Source organism: Saimiri boliviensis, chromosome 9 (assembly GCF_048565385.1).
Source record: "Saimiri boliviensis isolate mSaiBol1 chromosome 9, mSaiBol1.pri, whole genome shotgun sequence".
Taxonomy (NCBI): domain Eukaryota; kingdom Metazoa; phylum Chordata; class Mammalia; order Primates; family Cebidae; genus Saimiri; species Saimiri boliviensis.
Genome location: NC_133457.1, coordinates 8,076,737 through 8,098,794, shown reverse-complemented (window position 1 = coordinate 8,098,794; position 22,058 = coordinate 8,076,737). Strand labels below are relative to the sequence as shown.

The 22,058-nt window shown below is 37.6% G+C and overlaps 1 long non-coding RNA gene across 1 annotated transcript in view; it reads left to right on the top strand.

Moving 5' to 3' along the window:
* LOC141585573 (uncharacterized) overlaps window positions 1-1,645 on the top strand; it is a 68,636-nt gene extending 66,991 nt beyond the window's left edge. Inside the window, exon 3 of the long non-coding RNA XR_012519105.1 lies at window positions 1,575-1,645. This is a non-coding gene — a long non-coding RNA (uncharacterized LOC141585573). The remainder of the gene's footprint in view (window positions 1-1,574) is intronic.
* Window positions 1,646-22,058: the final 20,413 nt, after the last annotated feature.

Sequence of the window (22,058 nt, the reverse complement as noted above, 5' to 3'; positions counted from 1 at the left end):
CATCTGTGTTTTTATCATAGGGACAGATTTCGTATAAACACAGAGCACTCTAATTCTAATAGAGAAAGAAAATACTACATTTCTTTTTTTTTTTTCCAGAGTTTCGCTCATGTTGCCCAGGCTGGAGTGCAATGGCATGATCTCAACTCACTGCAACCTCCGCCTCCCTGGTTCAAGCAATTCTTCTGCCTCAGCCTCCCTAGTATCTGGGATTACAGGCTCCTGCCACTACACCCAGCTAATTTTTTTGTATTTTTAATAGAGACGGGGTTTCACTGTGTTGGCCAGGGTGGTCTCAAACTCCTGACCTCAGGTGATCCACCCGCCTCAGCCTCCCAAAGTCCTGGGATTACAGAGATGAGCCACCGCACCCGGCTTTTTTTTTTTTTTTTTTTGAGATGGAGTCTCGCTCTGTTACCAGGCTGGAGTACAGTGGCACAATCTTGGCTCACTGCAACCTCCACCTCCCAGGTTCAAGCAATTCTCTTGCCTTAGCCTCCCAAACAGCTGATGGCAGGGTTACAGGTGCCCGCCATCACACCCGGCTAATTTTTGTATTTTTAGTAGCAACTGAGTTTCACCATGTTGGCCAGGATGGTCTCAATCTCTTGATCTGGAGATCCACCCGCCTCGGCCTCTCAAAGTGCGGGATTACAGGTGTGAGCCACCGTGCTCAGCCAATACATTCTTGATCTCATATTTACCTAGTTAAGTATCTGCAAGTGTTCTTGTGAATTACAGAATTTTGTGATAATACTTGTCTCAATATTCATAATATGTCTGCAAAATAGCATGCCAATACTCAGATATAAGAGAGATGTGTTAGCAGGGCTCCTCTCAGAAGCAAAGCTGAGACAAAGATTGAGTGCACATAGTCTACTTGGAATGTTGAGGGAGAAGGGCATAAGACAGAGAAAGAAATAATACAAGGAAGTTAATCTATAAGGGCTACACTATTCAGGCAAGTACCATAGTGTCCAACTGAAGTTTAATCCTGTGGAAAACTTTTTAAAAATGGTATAAAACACATGCTTTATTATGATTCCAATCAAGGGGCAAGGGAGCTGGAGTATTTATACATTGCACTTAATAAGTTTTGGTTAAAGGATACCCCCATGGGTTATGAATTACCCAGGCACTTTGGGTCTGTCCTGCATGGAGGCAAAGTGGGTCTGAGGGCAGTGCTCTAACAAAGTTGTAGATGCTGACTGATGGAAGGCAGGCTGGCATGCACAGAAGCGAGGTGATATGCAGGGGGCACTGGTGTATCTACTGCAGGGACCCAAGGGAGAGAGGCTGGAGGGCTTAGTTTAAAATCCACTACCTACCCAACAAGCCACCAATTTGAAAGTCATAGTGGTGGTGGACTAAGTTGTGACCTCAAAGTTCTCTACAAATAGGTGGCCCAGGTAAGTAGATAATCAGTGTAGTAGCCATTTGTCACTCTTCTAGCTGCCTAGCCCCTAAAACTTTTCCTACTGGGGAGCTCTATACCATTAAGTGACTTGGTAAAATGTTCTCATTCCAGAAGCCAAAAGGGCTGGCTAAAGTTTTCTGTTCTTGCTTCCTTGCAGCCAGGACATGGGCAGGTGATCTGGCCTCGGTCATTCAAAGACTCCTACCTGGGACTTCTAATCTTCAGCAAGTAAGGCAAAGATGAAGGAACTGTGTGTGGGTTTTTTCTGGACGGTGCCATTGTGAGTGCAGGAGCAGAGTCAGTGGTAGCAGCCTACCAGCAGTGGTGCGAGTATAACCTTGCTCCCTAGTTTGTGCCTATTTTCACATGTCCTTCCAGCAAATTTGTCTTCTGTTTCACTTAGCAATTCTTGGCTTCTGTTGCCTGCCACTGAGAACAATTGACCTTTGAGAATAACAAAATTTGGAATGCAGGCCATGCCCCGCTCTTTGCAGAGGACTTTTCTGGGATCTAGAGACAAAGATGAGAGAAATAAAGGCAATATATGACAGGCGTTTCACCTTCCACAAACTCACAATCCAGTTGAATAGATAGATACAAAGTAAATTCATGCGGAAAAACCTGAAATATACACACTTCCATGATCTCATTTACATATGTTGTCTCTTTTACTTAATTACCTTTTACATACTTGGGGTCATTTATCCTCAGTGACTCTGCCCAGGATTTGTAGACCAAGAACCTAAGGCATGGAGGAATTAAGTAATATTTTCAAAATGCTACAGAGTTAATTCTTATTCCCCAGATGCTACAGTCAGAACATGACAAAATTGAGACTCAAACTCTATTGTGTCTACTCTGTCACGTGCCCTTCCCATTAGCATTCTGTTTGGGAGTACCTTGCTGTACATGAACAAGGGGCTAGGGCAGGGGTTGGCAAACTATGACCTATGGGTTAAATCCAAACAGCCAATTCTTTTTGTACGTAACACTTGGAGCACAACCATACTCATTTTCTTGTGTATTCTCTTTGGCTGCTTTTGAGTTATAATAGCAGAATTAAGTAGTTGCAACACAGACCATACGGCTTACAAGCCTAAAATATTTACTATCTGGCCCTTTTCAGAGAAAGTTTGCCAACCTCTGGACTAGAACACAGATTTTTTTTTAGTTTTGCTGAGTTAAGCTTCTGAGGGCCTTCTAACTGGTATCATCTGATCTGCACTATTCTGGGAACATTAATGACTGTATGATAAGCACAAAGTAATAGCCATATGGTAATAATATATTCATAATGATAATAATAACAACTATCATTAATGAGGACTCCCTTTGTTCAGGCTCTGTGATGAATTCTTTACTAATATGCTTTAACTAGCCTTATTTCAGGTTGAGAGAGGTTAAATAAAATTGTGCAAGCGCAGAGAGCTGGTAAGCGGCAAAGCTGGATTTATCCCACATCACTCTGTCTCCTGAGGCTGGGTTTTAACTACCATACGTTATTGTCTTTCACATCCATCATGAAGAGTGAAATCTAAAAAAGAAAAAAGGGCTGATTTTCAGAGGCTCTGTGGAGGCAGGCAGATAGATCATCAAGGGCCTCCTGAAGAAGTTGGTGTGAATGAGACAGTGAATGTCGGGTGATTCGGAGCAGGAATGTTTGGTTGTGATGGGCACTTCTGAAATTGTCAAGGTTCCACTTGTAACAAGGTTCCACTTGGAATTACCTGAGCTGCTTTCAGTTTTCTCAGTGAAACATGTTGACAAACCGTTCAAGATAGCGTTGCTGTAGTAACCTAACAAAGATGAAACAGAAGCCAAAGCTAGTTCCTCATCCACTAACATTTGGCTTTCAAGAACTTCTGAGTGTTTTGAATGACCCATCTCCCAAACCTTTACAGCTTTAATGATAATATGGAGAATTTTCCTGCTCTATCCATGCTCGTGCAGCAAGAGGGTGGATTGTGAGTCCTCTTAAAGAGGGTTTAAAATAGGCCTGCCTCAGCTTGGAATGTCATTTGCACAGTGCCCTGACTTGCTGGGAGATTCAGGATAGTTCATTTTAGTGATGCCAAGGTACAACATCATTCCCTCGGCTTCAGCCCTTGCCTGCTTCCTGTAAGCAGGTTACTCGTGTCCTGCTAGAAAGTTCAACCTTACTGACCCAAGGTGTTGGACACTCAAGGATGTAAACAGCCTCAAAGCTTCCCACTGTACCCTAAAATATGCAGAGCTTGGCACTGGTTGCCTTCAAATTTTGGAATCCTATGCCATACTGCCTCCCTGACACTTCTAGGTTGCTTCCTTTCTCCATCTGCCCCTTTTGCTACATGGAATTGTCCCGTCACGTGAGTCTCAAGCCATAAGGATTAGAGACACCTTTGACCCTGCCCTCACAGCCATGCTCATATTTCTTTATGATTGAGTCCTTTCCATTTTTCAATATAACTCTCTTGAAGAGGGTTTAAAACAGCCCTTCTTCTCTTGGAATGTAATCTACATGGCACCCAGTCTTGTTGAGAGATTCCAGGTGGTTTACGATGATTTAAAAAACCTTAGAGCGAACCTGGGCACATGTACTATGAAAACTCACTACTATTTTACATGGGCTGAATTCTATGTCCCCTGTATATAGAAGGACAGTTTCTATATACACGCAAACAAAGATTTAACAAATGTTCATAGAGGAAGAAAAAGACTAAAGGCTATTTTTCAGTTTAAGTCAGTTCAGAAACACTCATGTCTGGATATAATTTAAATTCCCAATGAAATGCAGTGGAGATAGATCAGAGGTACAGCCTCTGTGAAGAGAATTGTCAGTGTGTCACATCATCTTTTTATTTATGGGAAGACAAACCCTGTCACCAGTTGCCCATGACAACCTTGTCGTAGAGGTTGCCATATGTCTGTGTATGTACCTGGTTTCTTGGCCTTTTTTCATTTTGTCTGAATAGTGATACAGTGTAGAACTGATTTGGTGAGCAAACTCCACAGAGAGCTTTGTCTACTGTTTATTGGTTTGTGATGAAAAACAACTCTGCAGAAACATAAAGTGTGTTCTGCTCCTGATCTGAAACAGATTCCAAGTTTATTCAAACTCATAAAAAAAAATTGAAAAAGAGAATAGAAACTCAAGCTGGTCTTCACAGGGAATAGGGATTACTTTAGCAGGGTACACTAAAGTTTTTCATCACAAGTAAGTTAGGCAGCCCAAATACAATTTTTATAATATGCCAGAACATTGTACAGTGCTCTCATCAATCATAGCAGGATAATATCAGAGTAAAGAAAGGGCATAGAGGAAAGCACAGAATTTAGCTGACCTGAATTTATTAAAATACTGTTGAAGCAGATAAAGGCAGTGCATGCAAAGCTCAAGTCTATAAAACACCGTTTTGTGTATAAAAGAAGACAAGGTATTGACTTTCTGCCATCCAAACTTTAAAAAAATACATATAATTTATAAAACAGTGTTGTTTTTAAATTTCTTTTGAATTGGGGGAAATATTTAAGCAGATTAAACCAAGGAAATAAATGACAAAATAATGTTCAGTATTATATGAAGCGAGATACTTGACTGAATTCCACAAAAGAATGGTGATTAGAGACTAGTCAGTGGGAAGCTGCTATTACACTGACCTTTTGCCATTCCTTTATGACACAGACCCACAGTGGAAAATGTAGCTATTTTTTAAAGTGGATCCTGATTCTTACAAAGTCCTTTGTTTTTTAGTTCACTAGAGTCAGGACAGGACTTGATTGCTGGGGGTATGGGGGAGGACAGTGAGGAGAAGAAGGGAGGGAGAGAAAATCCAGACGTTTAGTAAGTTACACCTAGTATGACCGGGCACTGGCTGAGGGACAGGTGAAGGCAAATATCTCCCTCTACTCCACTCTCCTACCCCTGATCCAATATTAGAGAAGAGTTGGGGAAGAAAAAAGAAAAGGTGAGATTGGCCATTACTTGATGGTTTAGGATACCTCTGCTATAATAGAAAACTAAATGGAAGCAACAAAATTATTGAAATATCTCTTACAAGAACTTCAAGGAAGGAAAATCTCAACATGAGGTGGTACTGTAAAATTCTCCTGGCATTCTCCTTCAGCCAGCTGCAAGGTGGTAGCTACTGCTCCAAGCATCTTATCCTTATAGGATGCAGGGTCAGGGCTGGGGGAAGGGATGCACAGAAACAGTAAAAGAGAGGAGTCTCACATGATCACAAGAAGCTGAAACACAGCAGAACTGGAAATTGTCAATGAAAAGATTGCCAAACTCTTAAAGATTTGAAGGCATTTATTCTGAGCCAAATATGAGTGACCAATGGCCTGTGATACAGCCCTCAGGAGAGCCTGAGAACATATCCCTGAGGTGGTCAGGCTACAATTTACAACTTGGCTTTATACATTTTAGGGAGACATAAGCTGTCAATTAATACATGTAAGATGTTTTACATTGGTTTGATCTGGAAAGTCTGAACAACTGGAAGCCAGAGCAGGAGGCTTCCAGGTCATAGGAAGATTCAAAGATTTTCTGGTTAGCAATTGGTTGAAAGAGTTGTTATCCAAAGACCTGGAATCAATAGAAAGGAATGTCTGGGTTACAATAAGGGGTGATGGAGGCCAAGGTTTTATCATATAAGTGAAGTGTCCAGGTAGCAGGTTTCAGAGAGAATAGATTGCAAATGTTTCTTATCAGATTGAAAGAGGCTGTTCTAGCAGTCTTAAGGTCTGTGTTGATGTCGATGCTGGTCAGCTGTGCCTGAATTCCAAAAGGGAGGAGGACATAATAAGGCATGAATGACTCCCTAGTTCCGTCATGGCCTGAACTAGTTTTTTGGGTTAACTTTGGAATGCCCTTGGCTGAGAGGGGTCCATTCAGATAGTTTGAGCATCTTTGAATTTTATTATTTGTTTACAAAATAAAATATGCTTTTAAAAATGGAAGGAGTATGGGTTGGATTCAAAGAGAATGAGAGGAAGGGAGGAGAGAAGTGGGGGAGGCAAGCATGAGTTCTGGCAAAGTCCTCTGATCCACCCTTGATAGATGCCGTTATTTGGAGGAAGCAAAAGAAAAACCAATCACGTGCAATTTCCTTCCAATTCAAAAAATTGGATTTATAGAAAACTTGGATATGGGCCAGCCCAGGGCCAGAATAAGCTTTCAGAATTGTAGTTAAGGCTGTCGTCAGAGTTATGAGTAAAAGCCACACAATGGCTCAATTCAAATATTTAAAAAAGTAAAAAGAATTCTGATCCCATTATGTAATGTTAGCATTCCCCAAAATTTCAATTCCCAAAGGCTCATAGGATAATTCCCCTCTGTGGCATTTGTCAGAGTCTGTCTTCTCATGACATTTATTTTCTTCTTTCTTGTTAGAGCAATGCCATTCTTTTCAGCCTTGTTTTTTTTTTTCTTCTCATTTTAGGCCTCAACTTTTTTTCTGTTTAGCTCAACATTGATGCTGGCTCACTTTTCAGGGAAACAAATTATTTCAATATAAGTATGAACTTATTAGACCAAGACCCCAGGAATTCTGCTTGTTATCAGGAAGAGAATTCCAGCATACAGCTGTGGCTTGAAAATGTAAACATCCTTGTATGTTTACATGGCAGAACTAACAGGCACAGTTGAGATTTCTGACACAAACGAGCTTCCAGAAAGGCAGGATAGGATGATAAGTGACATGCAGACTCTGGACCCAGACTGCATGGATTTAACATTTGATAAAACTGTGACCCATTCTGTGTGGGAAGCTGCAAGCTCTGAAATTATATGTACTCATTTTATCATCTGTAAAATGTGGATGATGTGATTAGCTACCTTATAGAATTGTTGTGAGGATTAAAGGTAAATATCACCAAATCCCAACTACTTATCATCTCCATTAATACCTATCAATGGTGTCTAAGCCATCATCATCTCTTTATGGATTACAATCTCCTCACTAGTCTCTTTGTCTCTACCTTTATCTCCAAGGCTGGAGTGTAGTGGTGTGATCTAGGCTTACTGCAACCTCCACCTCCTGGGTTCAAGCAGTTCTCTACCTCAGCCTCCTGAGTAGCTGAGATTACAGGCACCTGCCATCATGCCTAGCTAATTTTTGTATTTTTAGTAGAGATGGGGTTTCACCATATTGGCGAGGCTGGAATTGAACTCCTGACTTTGTGACCTGCCCACTTTGACCTCCCAAAGTGATGGGGTTACAGGCATGAGTCACCGCACCTGGCCCACATGTATTCTTTTGTAATGTAGATCAGATGTCATCTTTCTGCGCACCACCCTGCAAAAGCTCTCCATCTCATTTACCGGAAAGACAAAGTCTTCACAGTGGCCTTATAGGGTCTTATAGACCCTACATGACCAGGCCTTTCATGATCTCTCTGACCTTATCTCCTGTGGGCTTTCCCTTCCCTCACCTATTCCAGTCACACTGGCTTCCTTGCTGTCTTCGAACATACCAGCTGTTCTTCTGCCTTAGAGTATTTGCTCTAAGGTATTAGGGTATTAGGCTGTTTTCTCTGCTTAGAGTGTTATTTCTTCACATATCTACATGATTCACTCCATATTCTCCTTCCTCCCCTTTTGGACAGCTTTATTGAGACAGAATTTACATGTCATAAAATTCACCTGTTTTAAATTCACCTATACACTTCAGGCCTGGCGCAGTGACTCACACCTGTAATCCCAGCACTTTGGGAGGTCAAGGTGAGTGGATCACTTGAGGCCAGGAACTCAACACCAGCCTGGCCAACATGGTGAAACTGCATCTCTACTAAAAATACAAAAATTAGCCAGGCGTGGTGGCACACACCTGTAATCCTAGTTACTTGGGAGGCTGAGGCAGGAGGATCGCTTGAACCCAGGAGGCAGAGGTTGCAGTGAGTGGAGATCATGCCACTGCTTCCAGCCCAGGTGACAGAGTGAGACTCTGTCTCAAAAAAAAAAAAATTAAAAATAAATAAATGCACACTTCAGTGGTTTGTAGCATATTTACAGTTGTGCAATTATTATACCACAATTTTAGAAGATTTTCATCACCTCAAAAAGAATCCTTATACACTTTAGCTAGCATTCTTCACTTCTCCTCTCCCTCCTAGCATTTAGCGTGTTTTCAAGGTTCATTCATGTTTAGCATGTATCAGTACTTCATTTCTTTTTTGATTTAATAATAGTCCTTGTATGGATCTTTACCATATTTTGTTTATCCATTCATTCCTTGATGGACATTGGTTTCCACTTTTGGGCTATTGTAAATAATGCTGCTATGAACATTTATGTGTAGGTTTTTGTGTTAACATATTTTCAGTTGTCTTGGGTATAGACCTAGTCGTGGAATTGCAGGGTGACATGGTAATCTATCATTAATTATTTTGGGGGGGGCAAAGTCTTATTCTGTTTCCAGGCTGGAGTTCAGTGGTGTGATCTCAGCTCACTGCAATCTCCGCCTCCCAGGTTCAAGTGATTCTCCTGCCTCAGCCTCCCAAGTAGCTGGGACTATGGGTGCACACCACCATGTCAGGCTAATTTTTTGTATTTTAGTACAGATGGAGTTTCACCATATTGGCCAGGTTGGTCTTGATCTCCTGACCTCGTGATCCACCTGCCTCTGCCTCCGAAAGGGCTGGGATTACAGGCATGAGCCACCACACCCAGCCAATCCATCTTTAATCTTTTGAGAAACTGCCAAATTGTTTTCCAGAGTGGTTGTACTATTTTACATCTCTACCAGCAATCTAAGAGGGTTCCAATTTCTCCACATCCTCTGTCATACATATTTAATTCTAGCCACTCTGGTGAATGTACAGTAGATTTTGATTTGCATTTCCCTAATAATTAATAATGTTGAGCATCTTTTTATCTGCTTATTGGCCATTTATATGCCTCCTTTGGAGAAATGTCTATTCAAATTTTTTGCCCATTTTAAATTCTGTGATTTGTCTTCTTGTTATTGAGTTGTAAGAGTTCTTTATATATTCTGGAAACAAGGCCCTTATATATTTGATTTGGAGGTATTTTCTTCCAATCTATGCATCCTTTCACATTCTCGATGGTGTCCTTTAAAACACAAAAGTTTTAAATTTTAATCAAGTCCAATTTATTAGTGTTTTATTGCATGAGCTTTTGGTGTTGTATCTAAGAAATCATTACCGAATCCAGGTTTGTGAAGGTTTACACCTGTGTTTTCTTCTAAGGATTTTATAATTTTGGTTCTTTTATTTAAGTTTATGATTAATTTTGAGTTAATCTTCTGTGTATGATGTGAGATAGAGGTACAAATTTATATTTTTGCATGTGAATATACAGTAGTCCCAGCACCATTTGTTGAAAAGGCTATTTTACCCACATTAAATTATTTTGGCACCTTTGTCAAAAATCAGTTAACTGTAAGTGCAAGAGTTTATTTCTGGGCTCAGTTCTATTTCATTTATTTATTTATCTATCCTTATGCCACGCTGTCTTGATTACTGTAGCTTTATAGTAATTATGAATTCTCTAGGTCTATTATTTTCTAAGATTATTTTTGCTATTCTGGCTCCTTTGCATTGCCATATAATTGTTAGCATCAATTTATCAATTTTTGTAAAAAGAAAGCTGTGATTTTTATAGGAATTGTACTAAATCTATAGATCAATTTTGGAAGAATCGACATCTTAACAACATTAAGTTTTCCAATCTATGAACATAGAAATGTCTTTCTATTTATGTAGGTCACCTTTAATTACTTTCAACATTTTTGTAGCATTCAGTGTTCAAGTTTTCTGTTGTTAAACTTATTAATAAATACTGTATTTTATTCTTTTTGGTGCTGTTGCCAATGGATATGGTTTCTTAATTTCATCTGTGGACTGTTTATTGCTAGCATATAGAAATACAATCTACTTTTGTATATTAATATCATAACCTTAAACTTTGTTGCACTTACTTAGTAGTTCTAGTAGTTTTTTAAAGTGGATTTCTTATAATTTTTCTGTATATAAGATTACACCACTTATAAATAAAAAATGTTTTCTTCTTTTTTTCCAATATGAATTTCTTTTACTTCTTTTTCTGGCTTAATTGTCCTGGTTAGAACCCCCAGTACCATGTTGAATGGAAGTGGTGAGAATGGACATCTTTCATCTTTTTTTTTTTTTTTTTCTGAGACAAAGTCTCACTCTGTTGCCAAGCTGAAGTGCAGTGGCACGATCTCAGCTCACTGCAACCTCCACCTCCTAGGTTCAAGCAATTCTCCTGCCTCAGCCTCCCAAGTAGCTGGGCCTACAGGCATGCACCACCATGCCCAGTTAACTTTTGTATTTTTAGTAGAGATGGGGTTTCACTATGTTGGCCAGGCTAGTTTTGAACTCCTGACCTTGTGATCCAGCCACCTTGGCCTCCCAAAGTGTTGGGATTACAGGGGTGAGACACTGTGCCTGGCCTATTCTTTTATCAAGTTTGATATTAGCTGTGAGTTTTTAGTAGATGCCCTTTATCAGGTTGAGGAAATTCTTTTATATTCCTAGTTGCTTGAGTATTTTTATTACAAATGAATGTTGTCTCATTCTCTTCTTGTCTTAGCTGAAATGCTGCATTCTCAGAAAGGTCCACTTTGGCCTCTCTATTTCAAGTACAATCTTCTTCCACCTACCCATACCGCTCACCTTACTCTACTTTGCTTTTTTTTTCATAGCTGTAATCATCTTCTAATATAGCAACAATTATACTTATTTATTTGTTTTTTACCGTGTCCTTTTGCTAAAATATGTGGTCTACAAAGCCAGGCATCATTTTCTGGTTTTGTTTGTTTTAACTGATGTATCCCAAATGTCTTGAGTGATGCACATAGCAGGAGTTCAATAAATATTTGTTGAGTAAATATATTAATATAAAATGCTTAAAACAGCATTTTTCAAATAGAAGCTTTGGCTTTGAGAGTGATCTGGCTGTAACATCTGTCACTCCATTGATGACCAAGGTTGATCTGGCTGATCTGGCTGGCTAGGTGAGTATCTTCTTCCCTCCCTGTTCCATGCGCATCCCTCCTGAAGGTGTATACTTAGATGAAGATTACCTTTCCTGATAGTAGAGAACTACTATTTAGTCAGGAGAATACGAGGAGCTGCACTCCCCTGCTAGAATCTCCAATCAAGCTCTCAAGTAGTAACTGCTATAATTCTTTTTTCCTGCAGTGAGAAAGCAATTCAAACTTAGTGCTAAAATCTTCTTATTATCCAGATCCATAGATCCTTGCCAAACATGATTTTAAGCTTCCTGAATACTTTTTTCATATACCATTAGGTATAAGAAATTTCTCTTACCATTGGGAGCTTTGGTTTCATTATTCATAAAATAAAGAAGGCCTGGTACAGTGTGGTTCATGCCTGTAATTCTAGCACTTTGGTAGGCTGAGGCAGGCAAATCACTTGAACCCAGGAGTTTAAGACCAGCCTGAGCAACATAGCCAGACCCCCGTCTAAAAAAAAAAAAAAAGAAGAATAAAATAACATAATCTCCCTATTTACTTCATACATGGCATGAAAGTGAAATGAAATAATCTATGTGATGTGTGATTCAAACTAGATAGAAGTTTCAGTCTCATATAATAATCCAGCACACTCAGACCTCTCTGTTCTGTGAGGTGGCCCAGGCCTCGCATTTCTTCCATCTTGTTTCTCAATCTCCTAGAGTATTGCCTCTTGTATCACTTAGGTTATTGATGGATAACAAACTACCCCAAAACTTAATGATTTAAAACAAAATATTTTTCCCCCTGGTGGTTTTTAGGATCAGCTATTTAGTCTGAGGTCAGTTGTGTAGTCTTTTCTACTGGTCTCATCTGTGATCACTCATGCAGCTGGACTTACCTGGTGGTTTGACTGGGGCTGGAAGGTCTAAATGGCCTACTTGCTTGCGGGCTATCAACCAGGAATCTCTCTCTATGTGGTCTGTCATCATTAAGGAGGCTAGGCCAGGTGTTTTTACATGGCAGTGACATGGCAATCACAGAGTTTCAGGAGAGAAATAGTAGAAGTTACAGGTACCCTCAGACCTCTTGAGAGCTCTCCATACATAGGTCAGCTGAGGCCTCAGTTATGACCACATTGCAGGCCAACTTCTCCCTCTTCCCAATTCTGGCTTTCTCACTACCTTCCCCACGTATCTCTTAAGAGCACCTCCAATAAATATTTTGCCCACAACTCTCCGTTACAGAGCCTGTTTCCAGAGAACAAATTGAAGACATATTTGAAATTACACATGCACAAGGATAGTTTATAATAGCCGAGGATTGGAAACGACATAAATGGCCACAGAAGCAGACAGGTTAGATAGGCTATGTGGCCTGTAAAGAGAATTATGGACTGAGATGAAAAGGTCTCTGAAAATAATACTTACGGTAAAATATTCTAAGTAAATAGCGTTTCCTTTGTACCAGGCACTGTTCAAAGATCTTTATGTGTAGGTGCTCTTGTCATGCCCAGGTAAAGATGAGTAGAGAAAAGAATAAGAAAGAGTCTCCCAGGTAAACGAAATGGCATAATAGCATATTTGACGGTTCAGAGGCAAGAGCACTCTTGGAATATTTTTAACACTGAAAAAATCATTATAGAAGCATAGAGTGTGAGTGAGAAAAAGACCAGAGATGAGGCTGAAGAGTTAAGATGGAACTAGAAGGATGAGGTCATGTGACTGCATCTCAGGGACCAACCAGGAGGTTGTTATTCTGATCCCAGTAAGAGACAACAATGGCTTGAGCTAGGGCAGTGATGACAGGGAACAAATTCACGGAAATCTGTAAGTCAAGTTAATCCAGTTTGGTAACTTAGATGTGGGAAAAGGAGAGGCAGGTTTGGTTTTAAGTGTGTGCTAATGGTGGGAGTGCTGTTTGGTTTTAGGTTTAGACATACTAAATTGAAGATCCCTAACAGACATCTGAGTGGAGATGTCAGGAAGACAGTTGAGTATATAAGTTTTTAATTCAGTCCAAAATGGAGACCGAGTTGGCAGTTTGTACATGTTATTTAAAGGCATGAGACTAGATGAGCTCAGTTAGGATATGAATGTTGATAGAGAAGGGAGGATTGTTTGATCAGTCATATAGTTACATACACACAGTTATATATAAAGTAATAAAAATGTATAAATAAAATCAACTCTGTGAAACACTTACCTTTAAGAGAAAGTTGAAGCAGGAAGAGTATAGCAAAGGTGACTAAAGAGGAGTGTGGAGAAAATGGATACACAATCAGGTGAGAGAATGTACCCTAGAAATCCAGAGATGAGCATGTTTAAGAGACCACTTGATGTAGATATTTTCAAGGTAACTGAAAGCTGGCCCCTTGAGATTACCATTTAGAAGGTTACTTGTGACCTCAACAAGAGCGGTTTTGGGTAGTGAAGACACACTCTGGTGTGCTAGATTGAATAGTGAAAGTAGAGAGAAAAGGTATAGAATAAGGAAGAAAGAGAGAGAGGTAAGGAGGAGGGAGCGAAGAAAGGAAGAAAGGGAGGAAGAAAGGAATGAAGGCAAATGAATAGGGTATGTGTGGAAAGTTGTCATTTAGAAAGCAGCACATAGTATTCAATAACAAATTCCCCATCTAAAATAATGTCTATGAAGATCATAGCTGTATGGTTTTGAGTTTACTTAACCTCTGCTTTATTCAGAAGCTGTGAGCATTAAATATTTTAATATATTATGAAATGCTTATAATAGTGTCTGGTGCATACTAAGCCCTCAAAAATGGAAATTCTTAAAATAAAATAGAAGCTATCATCATTATTTTTAGCATCATGGAACTATCATGAAGCACCACACTCTCAAAAGACAGGAAAGTGAGCCCAAACTTGAGATAGATTTTTAAAATCTCATTAGTACTGAAAACACGTAGATAAATTAAATAAATATTAGAGAAGAGCCGCAAGGGTAAGAATTTGTGTCCTTATTACTTGTTGTTATTTGTCATCCTAATTACCATCAATATTGTTTAACAGGTAGCCTGATCTCTTAGGGAAGCAGGGCGACTGAATTTCTAACTAGAAGTGAAATAAATGTTCACTCCTGGGAGGTGTTATTTCTTTCAGCTCCAAGGAACCAGCTGGTGATATAAAAACAGTTAATTGGATTTTTCCACTTCCCTCAGAAAAAGCTTCTAAAAGAACTTATTCTCTTTTTATATGGGAACATTTTATTCACAAAAATCCTCTTTTAGTATCCATCTATTCAAGACTTTAAGAAAAATTTGGTACTCCATCTACTGGATCCCCATGGGCCATTTTGACCAGAATGAATACCAACAATTATCGAATGATTTTTCTTGTTGAAAGGGAGGCAAATGCTTTTAAGAAAGTCAATACAATTTTTTTTTTCAAAAAGGAAATAAGGCCGGACGCGGTGGCTCACGCCTGTAATCCCAGCACTTTGGGAAGCCGAGGCGGGTGGATCACGAGGTCAACAGATCGAGACCATCCTGGTCAACATGGTGGAACCCCGTCTCTACTAAAAATACAAAAATTAGCTGGGCATGGTGGCGCGTGCCTGTAATCCCAGCTACTCAGGAGGCTGAGGCAGGAGAATTGCCTGAACCCAGGAGGCGGAGGTTGTGGTGAGCCGAGATCGCGCCATTGCACTTCAGCATGGGTAACAAGAGCGAAACTCCGTCTCAAAAAAAAAAAACAAAAACAAAAACAAAAAGGAAATAAATGTTAAAGCAGTTAATGGTTCTGTGAACTATAGTCTTTACTCAGAAAAAAAGTCAGTCATAATACCTCTATTTACATTTGTGATGTCCAACGCAATAACCACATATGGGTATTGGGCACTTGAACTATGGCTAGTGGAGCTGAGAAACTACATTTAAAATTTCATTTAATTTTCATTCACTTAAATTAAAAGCTTATAGTTGAGTTATTTGAAAATTTTAAGTACATTTTGAACAACTTGGGCATGTGAATCTACTTTTCCTTTCTTTTTTGTCCTAGCAGGCATTTATTTATTCAAAATTGTATATATTTAATATACAAAGTGATCTTTTGATATACATATACATAGTGAAATAACTACTGTAGTCAAACAAATTATCCATCACTTCAAATAATTATCTTTCAGATTTACTAGAATCTATTCTCATAGCAAATTTTCAGTATACTATATGATATTATTAACTATGGCCCTCATGCTATACATTAGATCTCTAGACTTATTTATCCTATGTAACTACAAGTTTGTACCCCTTAACCCATCTTCTCTCCATCTCTGCCCTTGGTAAACACCATTCTGGTTTCTGTTTCTATATATTTGACTTTTTAAAGATTTCACATATAAGTGAGTTTATGCAGTATGTTTCTTTCTGTGTCTGGCTTATTTTACTTAACATAATATTTTCCAGGGTCATCCATGTTGTTGCAAACAACAGGATCTCCTTCATTAGTGAAGGTTAATAATATTTCATTTTGTATAAATGCCACAATTTGTTTTGCTTATTAGTCTAACTTTATAGTTTTTTTAGCAAAAATGCTTAAAATGACAATATTTAAAATGAATAAATCAAAGCATATTTTATTTATGTAGCATACATTTAAAATTATAATTTAGTGAGTATGACATAAAATCTAAGACACCCACTGTAAGGGTAGAATTATTCTCAACTACATGTATAGTTAATACGATTAACTAAATGGCTGTCATTTTAACTTAATATTGCTGGACATTTAAAAAAATAATGTCCATTTTTTATATGATTTACATTCTTTTTTTTTTTTTTTTTTTTTTTTTTTGAGATAGAATCTCACTGCAACACCCAGGTTGAAGTGCAATGGCACAATCTTGGCTCACTGCAACCTCCACTTCCCAAGTTCAAGCAATTCTCCTACCTCAGCATCCTGAGTAGCTGGGACTACAGGCTCGTGCCACCATGCCCGGTTAATTTTTGTATTTTTAGTAGAGATGCGGGTTTCACCATATTGGTCAGGTTGTTCTCTAACTCCTCACCTCAAGTGATCTGCCTGCCTTGGCCTCCCAAAGTGCTGGGATTACATGCATGAGCCACCGCGCCTGGCCAATTTACATTCTTTACATATTTGCCTCCTATTCTTTTTTATTTGCTTTTGGAGATTTAATATTACCAGGTGACTCATTTGGATTTTGTTCTTTGTCTTAGAAAATTAAAATAAAACAACCATGTAGTCAACTTCACTACTGTATGATTGACTGAAGGTGATTTAAAATTAGTTCATGGGATACTCATAGTTTGATAAGAAACAGAATTGACAATCACATGAACCTTTTGCTTTGTTTTCATTCATTTATCTATTCTCTTGCAGTAAATATTTAATTAATATTTGAGTATTAAATACATCAAGGACCATTATACATTTCTTTGTTAGTATTTGAACTAATCTTGTAACATTGATTTCAATGGTAATTATATTTTTTAAGAGACTGTATCTGATATATTTTTTATAAAAGAATAACATTTGTAAGGTGAGAATAAAGCTTTAAAAGATACAAAAGTAATAGGTTTATTTTTGCCTTGGTTTCATTTTCAAGTCTCTTAAGAATTACGAATATTGCAACGTTGGGGGAATACAATATGCATAATATAGGAGTCATAATGTGTTCAGATAGTTGAGTAGCCCTACAATAAAAATAAGAACAAAATGGAAAGAAGTCTAGAAATTATAACTGATAATTTTCAGAACTACAAAGGTAAAAGTCTTAACATTCTCTCATCAAATGACTTTAAATTTCCTAACTTCACTTAATCTGTCTCTTTACATGAAAATATGAATAATAGTACTTATAGGTTATAGTGATAATACAGTGAATATTGCATGCAAAATTGCCTGGCCCAGGTCCTGTCACAGAAAGTGTATTTAATAACTATTTTTCTTTTCTTTTCTTTTTTTAAACAAACTGTAGAACTATTCCTTTTAATGACTTCTCTACAGTTTCTAGCCATAAGGCAGGGACTATTTCTATTACTTTACCTATCTTTTATTTTCTTTTTCTTTTTAAAAAATATTTTTATATTAATAGTTTTTGAGGTACAAGTGATTTTTGGTTACATGGATGAATTGTATAGTGGTGAAGTCTGAGATTTTAGTGCACCCGTCATCTGAGTAATATACATTGCACCCAATGTGAAGTTTTTAATCCCTCACCTCACCTCCCATCATCCTCCTTCTGAGCCTCTAAAGTCCATTACACTACTTCGTATGCCCTTTTGTACCCGTAGCTTAGCTCCCAGTTATAAGTGAGAACATACAGGATTTAGTTTTCCATTCCTGAGTTACTTCACTTGGAATAGTGGCCTCCAGTTCCATCCAAGTTGCTGCAAAATATATTACTTTATTCTTTGTTTAGGGCTGAGTGGTATTCCAATGTGTATATATAGCACATTTTCTTTAACCACTCATTGGTCAATGGGCACTTAGGTTGATTTCATGTCTTTGCAATTATGAACTGTGCTGCAATAAACATGCATATGCAGGTGTCTTTTTGATATAATGAGTTCGTGTCCTTTGGGTAGATACCAAATAGTAGGATTGCTGGATTGAATGGTAGATTTACTTTTAGTTCTTTAAGAAAATCCTCATATTGTTTTTCATAGATGTTGTACTGATTTATATTCCCACCAGCAGGGTATGAGCATTCCACTTTTACCACATCCACACTAAGATCTGTTGTTTTTTGAATTTTTAATAATGGCCATTCTTGCAGGGGTAAGGTGGTATCTCATTGTGGTTTTAATTTGCATTTCCCTGATACTTCGTAATGTTGAGCCTTTTTTCGTGTGCTCATTGGTCATTTGTATATCTTGTTTTGAAGACATACAAAAATAATCACGTAATTTGCCCACTTTTTGATGGAATTATTTTTTTTTTCTTGCTGATTTGAGTTCCTTGTAGATTTTGGATATTAGTCCTTTGTCAGATGTGTAGTTTGCAAATACTTTCTTCCATTCTGTGGATTATTTGTTTACTCTGATGATTATTTCTTTTGCAGCACAGAAGCTTTTTACTTTAACTTGATCCCCTTTATTTATTTTTATTTTCATTGCATTTGCTTTCAGGCTCTTAGTCATGAATTTTTTTTTGCCTAGGCCAATGTTCAGTTTTTCCAAGCTTGTCTTCTAGAATTTTTATGGTTTCAGTTCTTAGATTTAAATCTTTGAGCCATATTGAGTTAATTTTTATATAAGGTAGAGAAGTAAAGATCCAGTTTCATTCTTCTACATGTGGCTAGCCAGGACCATTTATTAAATATGGTTTCCTTTCCCCAATTTATCATTTTTTTTTGTTTTGTTTGCTTGTTTTTTGCTTTGCCCAAGATCAGTTGGTTATAGGTATTGAGTTCTTGTCAGCTTGGTTGTTGATGGTGTATAACAGTGCTACTGATTTGTGTACACTTATTTTTTAACCTAAGACTTTATTGAATTTATTAGTCAAATCTAGGAGTCTTTTGGAGGGAGTTCTTCATGTTGAAATGAAACAATGCTAAATAGCAGTGTGAAAGCATTAAAAAGTATAAAACTCACTGGCAAAGAAGACAAAAAAGAATATTACTATTACAGTGGTGGGTAAATGTATTATAATCCTACTATGGAAATTAAAAGACAAAAATATTAAAAACAACTCTAACTAAAAAATGTTAATGGATGTACACTATAAGAAGTTGCAAATTATGACTCAAATAGCATATAACTCAGGGGAGGAGAAGTAAAAGCAGAGTGTTCTTGCATGCAAGAGAAGTTAATTGTTATTAGCTTAAAATAGACTGTCAAACTATAAGGTATTTTATGTAAGCCCCTTGGTGACCACAAAGAAAATACTTACAGAAGTTCACTAAAAAAAAAAAAAAGAGAAAGGAACCCAAACATAGCAAAATAAAAAAACAGCAAGAGGAAGAGGAACAAAAAACCCACAAGCCAGGCACAGTGGCTCATGCCTGTAATCCCAGCACTTTGGTAGGCAGATGTGGGCTGATCACCTGAGGTCAGGAGTTCAAGACCAGCCTAGCCAACATGGTGAAACCCTGCCACCACAAAAATAGACAAAAATTAGCCAGGCATGATGCCGGGTGCCTGTAATCCCAGCTACTCAGGAGGCTCAGGTGGAAGAATCACTTGAACCCAGGAGGCAGAGGTTGCAGTTAATCAAGATCCTGCTTTTGCACTCCAGCTTGGGCAACAGAGCAAGACTCTCTCAAAAAAACAAACAAAAGAAACCCCAAAAAACAAACCACGAGACAAACAGAAAACAGTTATCAATATGACAATAGTAAATACTTTCTTATTAGTAATTACTTTAAATATAATGGACTAGACCCAAAAAAGAGGCACAGAATGGCCAAATAGATGAACAAAAAGCTGCATCCAACTATATGCTACCTACAAAAGATTCTTTCAATTCATGGACAAACCAGCTGAAAATGAAGGGGTAGAAAAAGTTATTCTGTGCAAATAGTAACCAAGAGAAAGCAGAAATGGCTATTCTTATGTCAAACAAAGTAGACTTTAAGTCAAAAACTGTCTCTAGAGACAAAGAAGGTCACTGCATAATGATAAAGGGTCAATTCAACAGGAAGATATAATAACTGTAAATATTTATGTACCCAACCTCAGGGCACATAAGCATATATAGCAAATATTGACAGATCAAAAGGAAAAATTGACAGCAATGCAATAATGGAAGGAGACTTCACTATAGATAGAACACTCGCACAGAAAACTAAAATGAAACATTAGACTCAAGCAACAGTATAGACCAAATGGACTTAGGCACATTTTAAAAACTTCAGAAAAATATCTTGGAATTTGTCCTAAGAAAATATCAGAATACAGAGAAAGTTTTATGCAGGATAAAATTGATGGCAGCTTCATTTGTAATCTGGAAAATTTAAAAATAATTTGTGCATACAATTGAGAAGTGGTTGGGTAAATTATAGAACATTATTTTAGTTGAATTATGAAATTGTTAAAAATATTTATGATGTCCACATAGCAATATGTAAAATGTTTATCACCCAATGCTAAATAAAAATGCAGAATACAAAATTTTATTTGTATTAACATTTCAACAAATTTTAAGTTATATATACATAAAGACACAAACTACAAAGGGACCTGAGAAAAGAATAGTTGAGTCATTAAGTTAATGGAAACGTGTATGTTTCTTTATAAAAAGGGGGTATTGTTTCATATAATTATTATATAATAAACATTATAATCTATTGTTTCATATAATTATTATATAATGAACATTATAATCTATTATGATATAATAAGTAAATATATCATGGATCAGAAAAACAGATTACAGTGAGATAAAAAAACTTAAAAACTTTTTTTTAACAACTAAAAATGTTCCCAGAAAATAAAAATATTTGGATTGAGCCGGGCGTGGTGGCTCAAGCCTGTAATCCCAGCACTTTGGGAGGCTGAGGCGGGTGGATCACAAGGTCAAGAGATCGAGACCATCCTGGTCAACATGGTGAAACCCTGTCTCTACTAAAAATACAAAAATTAGCTGGGCATGGTGGCGCATGCCTGTAATCCCAGCTACTGAGGAGGCTGAGGCAGGAGAATTGCCTGAACCCAGGAGGCGGAGGTTGCGGTGAGCCGAGATCGTGCCATTGCCCTCCAGCCTGGGTAACAAGGGTGAAACTCCGTCTCAAAAAAAAAAAAAAAAAATATTTGGATTGAATTAAGAGTCTCCCCATGTATGTAATATTGGATGAAGATTCTTTTCCTTCTAAAAGTGTACCAAGGCCAAATGTTCTTCTTGGAGACACATACCCAGACAGAATCTTACTTAGTATATGTTTTGTTGGTGGTTTTAGAAAAAAATAAATCTACAAAGCATTTGGAAATGAAATGCTTTGATTGTTAGGAATAAGACCAAGTTAAGACTGTCAGAAGCATTTGCAAATGTGTGAAGAGCCGTATTCCTCACAAAGAGAGGGGAAAGGGGATGTCACCAAGAAGATAATTTTGTGCTAATGTAGGTGACAGCACTATGACGTGTCTCTCTCTTTTCCTGACCAGATTTTTCATTTTTCTTGTTCCAGTTCATTCTGACAATTATGTGCAGCCTAATTACTTTTTGTGGTATGGCTTTAATTGAGGCCCTTTATCCCCTATTCCTCACGTAAACTCAACATTACATAATTGTTTGCATTTTTCCTTTTTAACCCCTTGCAATACTGCTTTTGTTGGTGAATTTATGCTGCCTTTAAAGCAAAAGACATTTATTTTCCTATAATTTGAAAGCTAAGTAACCTTGTCTAAAATTAATCAGCAAGACTTGAAGTAGGATTATAAAAATGTTATTAGCATATGCAAATCATTAATCATTTCTATATTATAATGGAATCCATCCACACCACTTCATAAACCTGACTTTAGAGGAGAATTAAGTGATTTGGGGGACATAATTTGAAGACTGAAGGATAGATTGTTTTAATATTTTAACCTTGGAATAGTTTTTAAGTGATAGGCTTGCAGGTGCTGGCACTTATTCTTTCCTTATATTTACATAATGTGTAGGAATATTTTTTTCTTCACCAGTTACACTTAGTATTGCTCAAGCTAGAAGATTAGTGTTTTAGAGGCAGTTTGGCTTAATGTAAGAGAGAGTAAGTTTTGGAATCAGAGAATACTG